Below are 17,682 nucleotides of genomic sequence, written 5' to 3'. Positions count from 1 at the left end.
GACATCTTTTTAACCCAAACCACCTACTGGTTAAAGCACGTTATTACACGTTTAGAGTAATGCAATGCAGGTAGATTGTGTTGAGTCACAATTTAATGACTGTTTAAAATGCCTTTTTCTTAATGTCTTTTATTATTATTAACTACTTGTTACTTGTTGCTAGGGACGCTGCTATCGATATTATTTCTGTTATATTGTGTAACTGTTTAATGGTGTTATCTTTATTGCTACCCCCTTCCCCGTCAATGTATAGGCTTAGGCTACTGATAAATAAAAATAAAGAACTACGACAGATGTGTATCTTTAATGCAGCCGAACCATTTATTACAATGCATTCATGTGATGACTTTCAAAGAGTAAAGGAAGCACTGCTGAATAAAGTATGATTTTATCTTTTACGAAACGGTTTTTTTCATATGGAATGCAGTTGGAGGTCAATCACAGAGCTTGAGAACTAATCACAGGGTTTGTCAAACAGAGCACATGGTGTAGTCCTAAACGATAGCTGGGGATTCTGGGTAGTGTAGTGTCTTCTGCCATCCTTTACTCCGAAAAAATATTTGTTTCTCCGAATCGAAGGGGAAAAATACAAAAGCATTGCACACAATTTAAACCAATCAATGTTGTGTAATTAACAAGGATAATCTGGTGTTTTTTAGTCGATGAGTAGTTCAGATATCACTGTAAAATCAATCGATAGTAAGGGGAATACTTACTTCCGGGTGTACAATTCTCCGTTATCCAATGGGAATGGACGCTCACATTGCCTTTAAGGGCAGCCGACACAAACGTATGCCGTGCTTCGATGAGCGTCAAATCCCGACACAGATGGGAATACATTGCAATCAGTTGAAAGCTATTTGCGTCCCTTTATGAAGCTGAAGGAGCCTAGGAGCGTCACAACTGGACGCCACGGGACCCTGACCAAACATCGCTCCTGGACGATTATGGAGTGAGAGTGTGTTGAACCCATCTTTTCAATAGAGCCTTTGCCTAAACCTTTTTACCACCCTTTTATTTTATTTGTATTTCTATTGTTTGTTTTTGTATTGCTTTTTATCAATTCTACCGTGCTGTGTAATGTTTATTTATACTGTTCATGCTCACTGCTTGTAGCACTTCGGGATTTGAAATCAAATATGAAGTGCTTTATAAATTAAACCCATTATTATTATTATGGTACAAAAACACTAGCTAGCTTACACGCCCTGACGCACAGTGAATCAAGTGCTGTGTCTCAATTTGAGGACTACTGTTTTACACTTGCTATTTTGAGTGCACAACTAGCAGCGTCATAATTGGAAGTATGGCTAAATGCAGTGAACTATACCCGGATGGTACGGCTGGACACTTCTCACACTCAACGACCGCCATCGTTGCTAAATAACAAATGTTATAAATGTGTTTTTTCAGAAACATACTACTGGTGTCAAAAAGTAGCCACCATAATTTCATAGACTTAATTGAGCAGTCCGTGGTGACTTGGTACTGTGATTTAGCTCACTGCTACTGTAGCATGTCACTCTAAGCTAGCTAGCTAGCAATAGCAACGTACAGTGAGGAGGACACAGCACCAGTGTGTGATTATCATTGTGCTAAGCTATAGGTAAACATAACCAGAGACTTATCTGACAATAAAAGGACTGCTCATGGAGCTGAAGGATCAGTGTAATACTAGTTACTGTGAAGAAGTAGAGGTGACAGGGCTGCAATCCAAAAGCTTGTTGTACATTTTGTTCAATGACAATTAAGGCTTTCTATTCTATTCTACTAACAATAAACCTTTCATGGGATTGAAAATGGCACTTTCGGAAGAAAGATCTATGGTGTTCTAGCCTGTATGACATCTCTCTCCGATGATGATGATGACGACGACGACGACGACGACGACGACGACGACGACGAACGACGACGACGAACGACGACGATGATGATGATTATGATGTCCTGCCCTGACTGTGGGGGCTTACAATAAAGGAAGTGCCTTTCTGATGATTTTTGTGTTATTTGTGTTCTGTGTGATGTCAAAGGATGGGGGCCTTCTATAGGAGTCTGTAACTTAAAGGTGGGGTATGTAATTTTGGAGAAACCAGCTCGAGTGCGCTAGAATTTTAAAGTACACAACCGGAAAAAATCTGCCTCTTTCTTCAGACTTCCTTAAAGAGCCCCTCCTCCAACACACACGAACGCACACATGACCAATGAGGGCACAAGATAAGCTTGTGCACAGATGGAAGGCTGACAGGCAGGTAGGCCATCCAGTTATTTTAGCCGGGCCGGCTCAGATGATTGGTCGTGTTTTTTACGGCGCTACGGCTTCCACAGATTAATTTTGTTTATGTATTTATTGTCAAAGCATTTAATATGTTAATTGCTATCGGGATGTTAAGAGCATTCCATGGAATATAACAAAAAGTGTTTCTGAAATAAATGACATACCCCACCTTTAACTGTGAGTGTCAAATGAAGGTCAAATACGATGATTATCAAAACTGAAGTATAATTAAATGCCATAATGTGTGTTTTGATATTGCATTTAAGTCCTTCTGACTTTTTTTTATCTTGTCTAATTTTTTCCTAACTTCCGTTGTTTTCCTTTTTTCTTTCCACTCTTTCATTTCTTAAATGGTTTTATTTATTTTCTGGCAATATTTTCTTTGTGTGTTCTTTCCTTCCTTCCAGGATTGCTGTGCATCCCTGTTACCAGCAGAGAGCAGCACATTTATTCTCTGTCTCTCAGAGCTCCATCAGGTGATCATGGGGTTAAGTTAAGACCTCACACTCTCAGCCTCCTGCTAATGAAAAGGAAGAAATGTCTAAAATGATTCCAGCAGCAGGGCCCGTGTGCAGAAATGTGATTAGTTTAAATAGAGGTGATATCCATTACAGGATTAGCTAAAACAAGCACTGCGGCTGTTTGTTTAACTGCAGCTAATTGAGGCTGTTTATACGGCTGGAGGAAATGGGCTGTGAGAGGTGGAGGTGGTGGAGAGGACAGAGAGAGAAACAGAAACTAAGCATCCTCTCAACCTCCAGCTGTGCAGAAAGAAAGCCTTCATTCATACAGGGCTGTGGTGTCAACCTGCTGCACATGAACCCCCCCACTTACAGTACAGCCTGTGAAGGCCAGGGTTGGGAGGGTTACTTTGTAAATGTAATCAGTTACTGATTACTGAATACATGGCTCTGAAAGTAATCCGAATACAGTTACAGTTACGTGTCTTAAAACGTAATCAGATTACTTTTAGATTACTTTTTGATTACTTTCTTTTTCCATCACAGATGGTATGTTTTGGTGAACAGGAGACACAAAAAGCAAAAGGAAACTGAACGTGTTTTTACTGTTTTAATGGCTTATCAAGAGCACAACTGAAACATCACATCTGAAACGATGTAACAACATAATACACTTGTTGGGGATGCAGCTTGGGATGTGAGGAGTGAGGGACACGGCTTAGAACGGGCGTGTCGCCTTCTGTCCTGCCAGTGTTGGAAGGACAGGAATTAAAATGGCGAACTCGGACTTCATTTTAAGGACTTGTCGGCCAGGGGTTTAGAGCTATATTTGTTTAAGCACCGGATTGGCAAAACAGGAGAGGAGAGTGTGCACCAGTCTGCCTGTATTCATGTCTGTGACTCTCACAGTATCTGCTGCCCACAGCTGTTTTATAGAAGGTACACCTCCTTCACTTCATGAAATCTCTGCAGCGCCAGGAGGCAGCGGGAGGGTTAACTCAGCCTCTGAGAAGACGAGCGTGCAGTGCCTTTCACACACCGCCTTTCACTCACCGCCTTCACTGTGTTTACCTTCAGAATCATTAGAAAGGCTAAAGAGCGGTGTGGCTGATGTGTTTTAACCACACACCTCTACACACACACACGATTTAAACATAGACTTTTGTTCCTCCATGTTTCGTTGTTATTGTTTCACTGAGCGGACCCGCAATTTTTTTTTCAAACGCTCCCTTTTTTGGTCCATCTGCGGCGGTAATAGGTTTTGTGCGCTGTGATGATTCGGCTGTACCTTTAGTAATGAATATTAAATGTTGTGAGGAAATCTTTCCACCAATAATTTCAATAAGTAATCCAAAATGTATTCACTTCAGGTTTACGAAAGTAACTGTAATCAGATTACTCGTTTTTGAAATGTAACGCGAGCTGAATACAGTTACTTGATTTTTGTATTCTGATTACGTAACGCCGTTACATGTATTCCGTTACATGGATACACACATGGATCTAATGAGCTCGCTGTGCTGCTAATCTGATTGAGTGTGTAGTTTTAGCTGTTAGCATGCGATTACGCAAATTAATCACATTTGACCCCAATTTCCACCCGTAGTTCCAGCCCGGATGATTACCAGGAACTGGCAAAATCTACATGTATGCACCAACTGGAGACCACTGGACACATGGGCATCCAATCCTGTCTCACGGCATTTCGTGTAATAGTCACGAAATGTATTTCATCTATTGGTTTGTGTTCACCAACACGAATTTCCCATTTTTTTCCGTGTAACACAGAACGATTTTAAAAGCAATGTATTTCTATTGGTAGTATGTTTCGTGCCTGCAGCACGTCTTTTTGTCCGTTCGGGTCTTGTAAGACCGGAAGCTGTGGGGTTCATAAAAACATGTTCTTACTCAATATCAAGCCACGATTATTGTTTTTATTTTAAATCGTATAATGTCTGACTTTTTTTGTCGTCTGTGAGGAAAATAAATGGGGCTCAGAGCCTCAGAATACTGAAATCTGTATTTTTTTAAATCTTTTTTTCCTTCTAATTTGTTATTCTTTTCTAAATAACACACTGTTATTTACTCACCAATAACACACAATTATCCTTGTTTTTATTTATTTGTTTAATTCCATAATCTCTGGCTTTGTTGGCGTCCGTCAGGAACTGAATTTCAAAATAAAAATAACCGGAAACAGACGTAGCATCATTGCGATACACAGCCACGGAACTGATTACCCAAGATCCTCAGCTATGGTGTAAGATCGCTGATTGGATGTTTTAGCCACAATGCATGTAGGGATATGGTGTTCATGCCATATGAAATCCGAAAAAATATTTTTTTAAAGAAAATAATACTTTATTCCGAGTGTTTTTGCTTTTCTCCTTGAAAGTCATCACATAACGGCATTGTAATACACGGTTCGGCTGCATTACATATTACAGATCTGCAGTAGTTCTTTATTTATAGAGCCCTGATGAGAAGACCTTTGGAAAAATTGGAAGAAATACAGAAACTGAATACTTGACGTGGATCATAAGTATATCAGCAATTAAACAACATCTTCAATTTCTCTTTACACAATACGTCTCCTTGCAGTATCAACACTAATTCGGCTGACTTTTACATTTGCTCTAATTCGTAGATAGGTTATATTTACACCATAATGGTGCAGAGCTGATAGAAAGGGACACCTGGTGAGTAAAGCACGTTATTGAATTTTATTATTTATAGCAAATCTTCCCGAGGGAGCTTGCCCCCGGACCCCCCTAGAGGAGGTGAGGTCCACCACCTGCCTGAGGATGCTTCCTACGCCCATGTTTTATTCCATGTGTCAAGTCAGGCAAATTGGGTCAAAATGTTATTGCATCAATGATCTGTTAACATTAAAATCACTAAATATATGCTGTAACTATTTTGCTCTCGGCAACTCAAGGGCTCAGGTAATGTGATTACTATATGAATAATTGTCCAAAATAACATAAAATGCATAGGGTTTTTTGTTAACCAGTTTAGCCCTGAGCCTGTTTTTCAGGTCTCAGGCTCGAAAATGACATTCCCAGAACAAATGACCATATCTTCCCTTCTAAAAGGGTTAAATTAATAATCTTTGTTCTCAAAGTAATGATAAACCTGTGAGTTGGATGTAGAAAAGTCAGAATCAATATAGATGTTTTTTATTTTAAAGAAAATTCAGATTGAACATATAGTAAAAAACTGTAAATTATAGTGTCCGTCCAAATATTATGTTGTACTTACAGTGAAAACTAACCTTGGATGATGGGTTAGTAGACTAAAAGCTTTAGGAATCCAAAGTACAACATATAATAAGTACCCTGTATCAAGATAGATGCAAAACAAGTGACATTTGACCATTTTAGAGAGGTTTTGCAAACAAAACTGGAAATGGGGGTTTTACCGTTTCTCTGGAACCCATTGGTCGATTTTGGTGATTGACATCTCTTTCTGACCGTTAGAGCCAATAGCATTGAAGGGGAATCTCCCCACACACACACATGGTAAAACAAAAAGGTGGGGGCTTCGCGCACACAGTTTTGCTCCAGAGTGAAGCTGTCTCTAAGTCTGACATCTCAAAACCGAAAAGCAGATTTATTGCTCATGGATTATCAGAAATCATTCAAAGTGACACAGACACATTGGATTCACTTCAGCATCGTTTTTTATCATTTTAATGCCATTGAATACCACTTTTGACCAGACTACAACAGAGGTGAGCCATGTTAGCGTTTCTGGCTACCTAGCTCCATATGTTTTGATGTGTGTTCTTGTTATTATCTCTGAGAGTTCGTATAATTGAGTGATAATGAGGGTACCCATTGATTCTGTGTCCCCTCACGATGTGAAACGATGGGTTGAGATGTGCAGCAAAGATTGTAGCTGACGCTCAAAGGTCCCTTATTATTGTTTTGTCCTTTTTTGAAGAGTGTTTAATGTATGCTTGAACATTGGTTTATTTTGTAAAAATGATAAGAATTGTCTTTCCGGAAGTCATGTGACCTCTTGCCCCGGATGTTTATATTGTGTTTGGAGAGAGTAAAAGGGCGGTAAAAGTGTCAACGATGTGATAACGATAATTCTACTGCTGGTCTACTAGGCAAACACGTTTTCACGGTGTTTCATGAATGAGCAAAGAAGAGAATAAACGTCATTGTGGACATCAGTTCGATGCGTAATGTTATTTCGAGACCAGAGTAGTTACAGTGAAAACGTAACCTAATCCATCCGAATCGAGGTATTCGATCCTGCTGCCAGCTACAGGCTAGAGTGTGCTATGCTATTCCCCATCCTGCTGCAAGCAACAGGCTAAAGAGGTGAGACGCTGTTCTCAATCCTGCCGCAAGCTACAGGCTAAAGTGTGCGAAGCTATTCGATCCTGCTGCAAGCTACAGGCTAAAGACGTGAGACGCTGTCGCTGTTCCCCATCTTGCTGCAAGCAACAGGCGTCGCGTATCGTGTGCGAAGCTGCGCTTCATCGGACGGTGTGCTGCGCATCCCGTGCGGACGACGAGCTTCATCAGACTGTGTGCTGCGCATCCCGTGCGGACGACGAGCTTCATCAGACGGTGTGCTGCGCATCCCGTGCGGACGACGAGCTTCATCAGACGGTGTGCTGCGCATCCCGTGCGGACGACGAGCTTCATCAGACGGTGTGCTGCGCATCCCGTGCGGACGACGAGCTTCATCAGACTGTGTGCTGCGTATCCCGCGCGGACGAGTGTGGCTCTTCAGGTTGAACTGTACTTTGAAATGTAAACCTCAAATAATTGATGGATAGTCCCACAAATAAGGTAAAGGTAATAAAGACCTATTAGTATAAAGTAAAGAAAATATATTTAAAGTTCCTGTAACTGTTATTGTTAAGGGTTATTACTGTTAAGAATTGTATTGGCTAAGTGTTAAAGGTAAGAGTTGCCATTGATGCCTGTAACTTAGTCTGTCAGTCTGATTTAATGTCGCTACATGAAAAAGAGCAAAGCTCAGACTTTGAAGCAGAAGAGAAAGATGAGAGAAGAAGTGCTGCATCTAAAAAATCAGAGACAAGAGTAAGGAAATCCTCTCGAGAGAGACGGCTAACAACAAAAATGCAAGAACTTAAAGAGCAAGAGTTAACTCAAAAGGAAAATAAGTTCAAAACGGTGTATGAAAAATGGAAAAATGCGGTAAGAGACATTCGGACAAAAATTAAAAGAATATGCTCTGAGAGTGACATGTGTAACATGATGGATGAAGTTGAGGGGCTTGAATCCGAATTAAAGGACTTATATGACAACATGCGACTTAATACAGCACCTAATCAGGACATTCGCAGGAAAATGGATGCATGCTCAGCTGTAACTGCAGATCTACTACAGCTAATGAGAGTAAGGTTAACTGAAGATGCAGGCGACTTTGACGCTGAAGCAGAAAAATCAAGGTTACGCATGCTGCTTAATAATGAGTATGCTCGGTCCATATATGGATCTACAGCATCTAGAGCCACTGCACCTAGCTACCGTTCAGATCATCTCTCAGAGTCACCTAGTATTTCAGCCAAGAGAGCAGAGACAGTTGCACAGTTAGCTGCAAAGAGAGCTGAAATGGATATGGAAGCTGCTATTGAAGCTCAACGTCAACAATTGAAGAAACTTGAAAATCAAAGAGATCTTGATGTCATTCAGGCAAAGTTAAATGTGTATACCGAAGAAGAGAGAAAGGAAAGGAGTGAGAGGCGTAGTCCTGTACACAGCCAATTGAATGAAGCTAGCCCATCTTCTCCTCACTCTGGAAGTCAAGAAATGACTAAAAATGAGGCACATTTAATACAGGCGTTGCAAGAAGCAATGGCTCTCACCCGACTTCCAGTCCCAGAACCCACTGTATTCTTTGGTGATCCATTGAAGTTCACTGAGTGGAGCTCAAGCTTTAAAGCTCTAATAGAAAGGCGATGCTCTAACCCTGCAGATAGGCTGTTCTACCTGCAAAAGTACGTAGCAGGGGGGGCGAAATCTGCCCTTGAAGGTAGCTTCTACAGAAAAGATGAGGAGGCCTATGAACAAGCATGGGATAGGCTGAATGCCAGATACGGTCATTCCTTTGTTGTGCAGCGAGCCTTCAGAGAGAAACTCAACGGATGGCCAAAGATTGGGGGAAAGGAATATCTCAAGTTGAGAGAATTTAGTGACTTCCTCCAAACATGCAGCAACGCTATGCCTCACGTTAAGGGCCTACAAGTTCTTAACGACTGTGAAGAGAATCAGAAGATGCTAACCAAACTTCCTGATTGGTTCACATCAAGGTGGAACCGTTATGTCACAGAACAGCTGGATTTAGGCAATGATTATCCAAGTTTTGCAGAGTTTGCCAGGTTCATATCAAAGGAGGCCCGTATAGCATGCAACCCAGTGTCATCACTATATGCTCTGAAACCCTCAGCAGAAATGCCTGTAAGAGAAGCCAAAGGGCCAAAAGCAAACACATTTGCCACCGACGTGGGGGATTCAGAAACACCTTGCATTGTAGCTAAAACCAACGTTGAAGAAACCAAGTCAGAAGATGCAGAGAAAGTGAAGAAAGGGAGCATGCTAACACAAAACACTGAGTGTTTTTGCTGTGGAGAAAATCATTCCATATTCAAATGCCAAAAGCTACTGGAATTGACTGTGGAGGAAAAGAGAAAATGTATACAAGAAAATAGGCTGTGTTTTGCATGCCTGAGAAAGGGACATGTCTCCAGAGACTGCAAGAACAGAGCCATGTGTGGCATATGCAAAAGGGGTCATCCAACTCCTTTGCATGAAGAGCGTTCCTCAGCGGACAAACCCTACACACACAGCAGGTTTGAAGGAAATACATCCTCACTATCATGTTGTGTGAATGGAGGTGAAGGTGGGAGCACATCAATGATCGTGCCAGTGTGGATTTCATCATCTAACACTCCTAATTCTGAAACTCTGGTGTATGCTCTATTGGACACCCAAAGCAGTCACACCTTTGTAGAACAGGAGGTTTGTGAGAAGCTGCAAACAGAGATGGAGCCGGTAAAACTAAAATTATCGACTATGATGGGAAAAGACTCAATTGTAAAGAGTCAGAGAGTTTGTGGACTCAAAGTCAGAGGGTTCACCTCAAACACATCCATTGATCTGCCTCCAGCTTATACAAGGGATTTCATTCCACTGGAACGTGCGCACATTCCAACCTGCAAGACAGCCATGAAATGGAAACACCTTGCAGATATAGCTCAAGAGATGCCTCCACTTATAGATTGCGGTGTTGGATTACTGATTGGCTATGACTGCTCCAGAGCACTGGCCCCAAGGAAAATCATCACTGGTGGCGATTACGAGCCCTATGCCATTAAGACTGACCTTGGATGGAGCATCGTAGGAAGTGCATCGCAGCGTGTGAATTCTCAAGATGTGACTGGACTTTGTCATCGGGTATCGGTCAGAGAGGTGCCACCTGTAACGCCATCAGCGGTTATCAAGGTGCTGGAGTCCGATTTCGCGGACACTAAGCCAGGGGACAAAAGTATATCACAAGATGATATTCGCTTTCTGCAGATCCTAAAGGAAGGAATCCAGCAAAACAAGCAGGGTCATCTAGAAATGCCTCTTCCATTTAAAGCACGACCTCTACTCCCAGACAACAAAAGGCTGGCTTTGATCCGGCTAAAGCACCTTAAAAGGAAACTGGAAAGAGATCCCAAACTCAAGGCCGACTATCTGAAGTTTATGGATGGCGTCTTCAAAGATGGCGACGCAGAGAAAGCAGAAACACAACCAGAACCAGGCAAGGTCTGGTATATCCCACACCATGGGGTTTACCATCCTCGGAAACCAGATAAAATAAGAGTTGTTTTCGATTGTTCTGCAAAGTACGAAGGCACCTCCCTAAACGATCACCTGCTAACAGGACCGGATCTCACAAATGGCCTAACTGCAGTGCTCTGCCGGTTTCGTAAGCATGCCATCGCCGTCATGTGCAATGTGGAAAAAATGTTCCACAGGTTCCATGTCCACAAAGAAGACAGGGACTACTTTCGGTTTCTCTGGTGGGAAAATGGGGATACAGACTCAGAACCCACAGCATACCGAATGAAGGTCCATCTTTTCGGAGCATCATCTTCCCCTGGCTGCGCCAATTATGGTCTGAAGCATCTTGCCAGTCAGAATCAAATACAGTACCCCTCTGCAGCTAGCTTCATCAGAAAGAACTTCTATGTAGACGACGGCATCATAAGCTTGGAGTCTGTCGATGAGGCAGTTAAGTTGGTGAAGGAAGCCCAAGTTGTGTGTGCCAAAGGGAATCCACACCTTCACAAATTCCTTTCCAACAACCGGGAAGTTCTAGACTCCATCTGTGCTTCAGAACGTGCTGCAGAGGTAAAAAATGTGGACCTCAACCACGATGAACTTCCAGCACAGAGAGTGCTAGGAATACGATGGAACGTTGAAAGTGACAGCTTCTCTTTCAAAGTGTCACTCGATGAGAAACCAGCAACTGGATACTCTCAGTTGTGGCCTCTCTGTATGACCCATTGGGGTTTCTAGCTCCATTCATCCTAGAGGGAAAGAGGGTTCTGCAAGAGATGTGTCGGAAAGGAACCGGATGGGATGAACCACTGCCAAGCGAATTGAAGCTAAGGTGGGAAAGTTGGATGAATGATCTGGAAAATCTTGAGAAGATTCAGATCCCAAGATGCTTCACACCTAAACACTTTGGTGAGATACTGAGTGTCGAGCTTCATCACTTTTCTGATGCGAGCAGTCAGGGGTACGGACAGTGCTCATATGTCAGGTTGGTGGGTAAAGAGAACATACACTGCGCCTTTGTCATGGGCAAAGCGAGAGTCGCACCAACAAAAATAGTTACTATCCCAAGACTGGAGCTTACGGCTGCAGTGACCTCTGCTGCGGTGAGTAGCATGCTAAAGGAGGAGCTGGATCTAAAAGTGGACAAAGAATACTTTTGGACAGATTCGCAAGTTGTCCTGGGTTATATAAACAACGAAGCTCGAAGATTTCATGTCTTTGTCGCAAACCGTGTTCAGAGGATTCGGGAAGCTACCAACCCAGGACAGTGGTTCTATGTTGAAACAGGAGAAAACCCAGCTGACCACGCTTCGAGAGGCCTCAAGGTGGCAGACCTCATCAGCTCAAATTGGATCACAGGTCCCAAGTTTCTATGGGAAAGAGAGATTGTTGCACATCAGGGTACTACAGAGTTGCTGGTGGGAGACCCTGAGGTAAAGGTTACTCAAGTTCTCAAAACAGATGTTGCAGTGCAATGTGACTTTCAAGAGCAACTGGCAAGGTTCTCAAGATGGACCACAGCAGTCAATGTCATTGCTCGCATTCAACGATTGGCTAAGAGGACCAAGGCCACTGAGCCTTTAAATGTGGAGGAAAGAAAGCAAGCTGCACTGACGCTCATCAAGCTTGCACAACAAGATGCCTTTCAAGAAGAGTTGAACACGCTCAGCCAGAAATCAGGAAGGCTTCCTCGCAACCATCAACTCTATCAGCTTGATCCATTCATCCAAAATGGCGTAATGAGAGTGGGAGGGCGAATGAGGAAAGCGTCGGGACCACTGGAGTTGAGACACCCAATAATACTCCCTAAGGATGGTGCAGTCACACGCCTCCTCCTTACACACCACCACAACATGACACAACACCAAGGCAGAGATTATACTCTGAATGAACTGAGAGCCAACGGCTACTGGATTGTTGGTGGAAGTAAAGTAGTAGCCCAGTTCATCAGGCGATGTGTCTTGTGTAGGAGAGCTAGAGCACCACCAGAAGAGCAGCGGATGGCGGACCTACCTAGCGACCATACAGATCCCTCACCACCGTTCACATACTGCGGTATGGACTGTTTTGGCCCCTTTCATACTCAGCAGGGCCGCAAAGAATACAAACGGTATGGTCTTCTCTTCACGTGCCTATGTTCCAGAGCAGTCCACATAGAGATGTTGGACGACATGACAACTGACGCGTTCATTAATGCCTTACGGTGCTTCATAGCTATCCGCGGCGCTGTGCGACACATCAGATCGGATCAGGGTTCTAACTTCGTGGGAGCAAAAAATGAAATTGCAAAAGCCCTGAAGGAAGTCAACAAAGACAGAGTAGCTGCATACCTGGCAGATAGGCAGTGTGACTTCCTCATGAATGTGCCAGGCTCAAGTCATGCTGGAGGAGTATGGGAGCGGCAGATCAGGACAGTCAGAAGTGTACTGACCACAGTCCTTGCTCACAGTGTGGGAAGATTGGATGACGCCTCTTTAAGAACCTTCTTTTACGAAGCCATGTCCATTGTAAATGGCCGCCCACTCACTGTCGACAACATCAGCGATCCTACAAGTCTGGAGCCGCTAACTCCAAATCATCTGATCACCATGAAGTCATCTGTTCCACTTTCTCCACCAGGCAAGTTTGTTAAGGAGGATTTGTATACCAGAAAACGCTGGAGAAGAGTTCAATATCTGTCCGAACAATTTTGGAACAGATGGAGAAAGGAATATCTGGCCAACATTACTCTCAGGCAGCGATGGCATGTTCCAAGACGGAACATGAAAGTTGGTGATATCGTGATAGTCAAAGAAGAGGACATACCCCGCAATGAATGGAAACTTGCCAGGGTTCTTAAAGCACATGAGGATGATGATGGGCTGGTGCGGAAGGTTTAAATACAGATTGGGGCGCAGCAGTTGGGGAAAAAGGGTGAACGCCTCAACAAGCCATCCGTTGTTGAAAGACCGATTCAGAAGTTAGTTGTTCTAGTGGAGAGCAGTTAGGAAGCTAACTTTCTAGAATAGCTAGAAACGTATATATTTCCTCGTTAGGCTAAGGGAATATTAAAGTTGATGTAGCCTCAGTTATGTAAATGATATTAATTGTTCAAATATGTAAATTATATTGTGAACTTGCACTGTTCTATATGCGAGTTAAGGGAAAGACAAACAAGATAAAAGAGTTGAAAATTACCATTTGATGTAGATCATATAGTATATGTATTAACATCTGCATATGTGTTTGAAGGTAATTTTGGTGGGAGTGTAGCTGACGCTCAAAGGTCCCTTATTATTGTTTTGTCCTTTTTTGAAGAGTGTTTAATGTATGCTTGAACATTGGTTTATTTTGTAAAAATGATAAGAATTGTCTTTCCGGAAGTCATGTGACCTCTTGCCCCGGATGTTTATATTGTGTTTGGAGAGAGTAAAAGGGCGGTAAAAGTGTCAACGATGTGATAACGATAATTCTACTGCTGGTCTACTAGGCAAACACGTTTTCACGGTGTTTCATGAATGAGCAAAGAAGAGAATAAACGTCATTGTGGACATCAGTTCGATGCGTAATGTTATTTCGAGACCAGAGTAGTTACAAAGATAAATAATAAGGTTTTGTGAGTGAATTTCGGTGCAGTCATCTGTTAGCATTTTTCGCTCGTTGCTAATTCAGAGGCTCAGCATTAGCATTGTGGGGTTTTTAAAAAAAAAGAAATTAAAATGATCAGTTAGATGAGTTTCTTTCCGTTACATGGATATAAAACATTCATAGTTTATTAAATGAACATGCCCTCAGACACTGTTTCCTGCATGATGTTGCAGGAGGCCCCCAGTACCGGGGTCTCTCGGGCTTAAGTTTGTAACATACTTTCGTCGCCGGCCGGCCGATACATGCCGCACATTAAGTGGGCCTGTCTGTCAATTAATCCCCGGGCCACTTTTTCCCCCCAGTCCGCCCCTGCCTAGAGGAGGTGAAGTCCACCCCCCACTTATAAAAAATAGCACTTTCCCCCTGCTTACACCTATATCATATGCCCTGAGTTAATTATCGAGCCTTCATTGTAACAGTCGTGGGTGTACTGTGTATGTGCGTGCAGTAGAAAATTCCACTGTAGCGCCGCGGCCGCCGATTGTTTCCGGGTCCAGGCGACGCCCCTGGTGCACTGAGATATTTTGTTAACCGTATGGTTCTGTCTTGGTATTGTTTGTTTATTTGATTATTGTTTATTTGATGTTGCCACTTGTTTGTACCATTTTCAGGCGATTTGTAATCTGTTCTAGAAAAACTATGTGTTTTTATTTTTATTTCAAGAAGCGTATGAAACAAACAATGGATGTCTTTTATGAACTCATACATGCTGAAAGTAGATTTAGATGTGTTCGGAGTGAGATAGAGATTATTATCTAATATGCATCCGATGAAGCATTGCATGAAGTCTGTTGATGATCAGAGGCTGTTGTTGGGGCTGCAAACCATTTTTTTGTCGTACTACATGCGGTGTATTTTGCATATCTCTCAGTAGCCAACGATCTGAGAGTTGGCTCGGACATAAACTCCGTAATAAATGTAGTCTACATTTCATAAGAGGTGTAAAACCTGAGCATTTTATATCGCATTTGAACAAAATGCTTATATAATCTGTCACAGTACATTTAAAAGTAAAAGTAAAATTGATCAAATTGAAGAATATCTTACTCTAAAAATATTACATTTGGTCCCAACCTATATAGAGTAAAATGTACTCTTTGTTCAAAGTTGTATTTTTAGAGTTCATTTTACTCTATTATGTGCTTAGATTTAATAATAATAAATAATAATGCATTACATTTTTTATTAGAGCGCTTTTACAGGTGCTCAAAGTGCTTTACAAGTACACATTAAGGCCCTGACAAGCCAAGCAGTCACCAGAGGACTCGCCGACGCCGACGCCGGCTGTTGCGTCGCCGTTTTCTCCTGCGTCTTGGCCATGTGTCGCACGGGAACACACCGCAAAGACTTCAGTGCGTGAGTGGCAATAACTCTCCTTACCAGCAGGCGGCGGTAGTGTGTATTCGTCATTCAAAAGAGGCAACAGCCGGAAGACAGAGAAGAAGAACAGACCGTGATATAAACAAACAACAAATAGTGCGTTCCATTTTCCCTCTCGTCCATCGAAAACATGCTTCGTGCGGCACTGGAGCTAGATTTGGGTTCTGCCCGCTCTGTATTAATGTCATGTTGACAGGTTATCATCATGTAGGCGTTGATAAAAGCTCATTCTAATGTTGTGTTGTGTGTGTATGAAGGTGCGAAATAAAGTTTTGCATTGCCTATCCTGCTATTTGTGTTCTTTTAATCACACAGCGATAAGAAACAATAACAATGTGCCTACATAACTGTCAGTTGCAGCCCTAGCATTAGTATTGGTTATAGTAACAGCTACAACATTAAAATACTTCTGGGCAGATATAGTATAGCCTATATATAGTAATCCCAACAGGCCACCTTGTTTATGGTTTGATTCAGTTTTACATTACATTTATTTGATAACTTCAGTTAACTTTTAAGATTCCGAACACTACAAAATATAATCAAGACATATTTTATCATGTATTATAGTAGAGAGTAGAAATAGTTTGAGTAGTTTTTAGTAGAAATATCCCTTACAATAAAGGCAGCATAGTATGCCCGTGTGTCATCTCCAGAGTTGGGTGTAACGCGTTATCATGTATTATTATAGGTTAAGATAAAATAATCTCCAATAAATGGCATCAACCATCCTTTAAACTCAGGGTTTGATTCCCACTCCTTTCTGTACTTGTGTGAATACAGTTTAGACAGTGACATGATGACCTACGTGGATCTTTAGCTTGTCACAGAGAGGCACACACAGTGGACGAGGTGATTAAGTGACTGAAGCTATCTCGACGCGGGAGAGTGTGGCTGTCTCCTCTCTGCTCTGACTGCAGCTGAGCTGCTGCGGGAGGCAACTGTGAGTCTGCGCGCCTGTGAGGAGGGCTGAGGGGCTCACGGCAGCTCGTTAACTGCAGAACAATACGTGAGTCTCCAAACACCAGAAAAGTCCCTAATAACACCATTACAAGTCGTTAGATTAGTCGTTAGTCGCTTTTGACAAAAATAAGTAGCCGGAGGGTTTGAAAAGCCGCCGCCGAATTTAACGACAAAGTCACCAAGTTGGTCTGTGTGTGACTTCTTAAATCGTTTGTTACGTCCCTCACTTCCGTTTCGCTTCTGATTCGCTAGCTGAACAGCCAATCAGAGTGATTGCTTGGTCCGACTGCCTGACCCGATGCATGGCCGATTCAACATGTTGAATCGGCCATGCATCGGGTCAGGCAGTCCAAATAAGGCGTGTCACGGCAGACGGTGCGGGACACACCAACCTGACTACGGCGCTGCGAATGCCCGACAGCCTCTGACGGCCTCTGACTCCCAAAATCGGGTTGGTGTGTCAGGGCCTTTACACGTATTAGACATGTAAAGGCCCTGACACACCAGGCCGATTTCGGCTGTTTTCGTAAGTCGGAAGACGAAGCGTGTCCTGTCGCCCAAACTCAATTTGGTGTGTCCCGCACCGTCGACCGTGACACGCCTTATTTGGACTGCCTGACCCGATGCATGGCCGATTCAACATGTTGAATCGGCCATGCATCGGGTCAGGCAGTCGGACCAAACAATCACTCTGATTGGCTGTTCAGCTAGCGAATCAGTGCATGAGAAGCGAAACGGAAGTGAGGGACGTAAACAAACGATTTAAGAAGGCACACACAGACTGCTATTCATTTTCATCTCATCATGGCGATCCGCAAACGAAGACCTGCTCATCACCTTGATCCAGGAGAGGCCAGCTCTGTACGACATCACAGAGAAAAGGTACTCGAACCGAGTAGTGAAAACCGGACTCTGGCGAGAGATTGAAACGCAACTTGGTTTCTCGGGTAAGAATATATTTTTCATCAATTGAGCTCTTTAGCAGATACTGTTGGCTTTTTATTGTTTGCCAGCGTGCAGTGACGTTAACGTGAAATGTAATTTGTTATTTCAACCTTGTGTTTTGTTGTTATCTTGTTGCTAGCTGTGCAGTTTGGCACTGCATATAGATTGGACTGCATATAGATATGAATTGGACATGCTAACTAGCCACAATGCT

Source organism: Pseudochaenichthys georgianus, chromosome 6 (assembly GCF_902827115.2).
Source record: "Pseudochaenichthys georgianus chromosome 6, fPseGeo1.2, whole genome shotgun sequence".
Lineage (NCBI taxonomy): Eukaryota > Metazoa > Chordata > Actinopteri > Perciformes > Channichthyidae > Pseudochaenichthys > Pseudochaenichthys georgianus.
Note: the sequence above shows the minus strand (reverse complement) of the source record.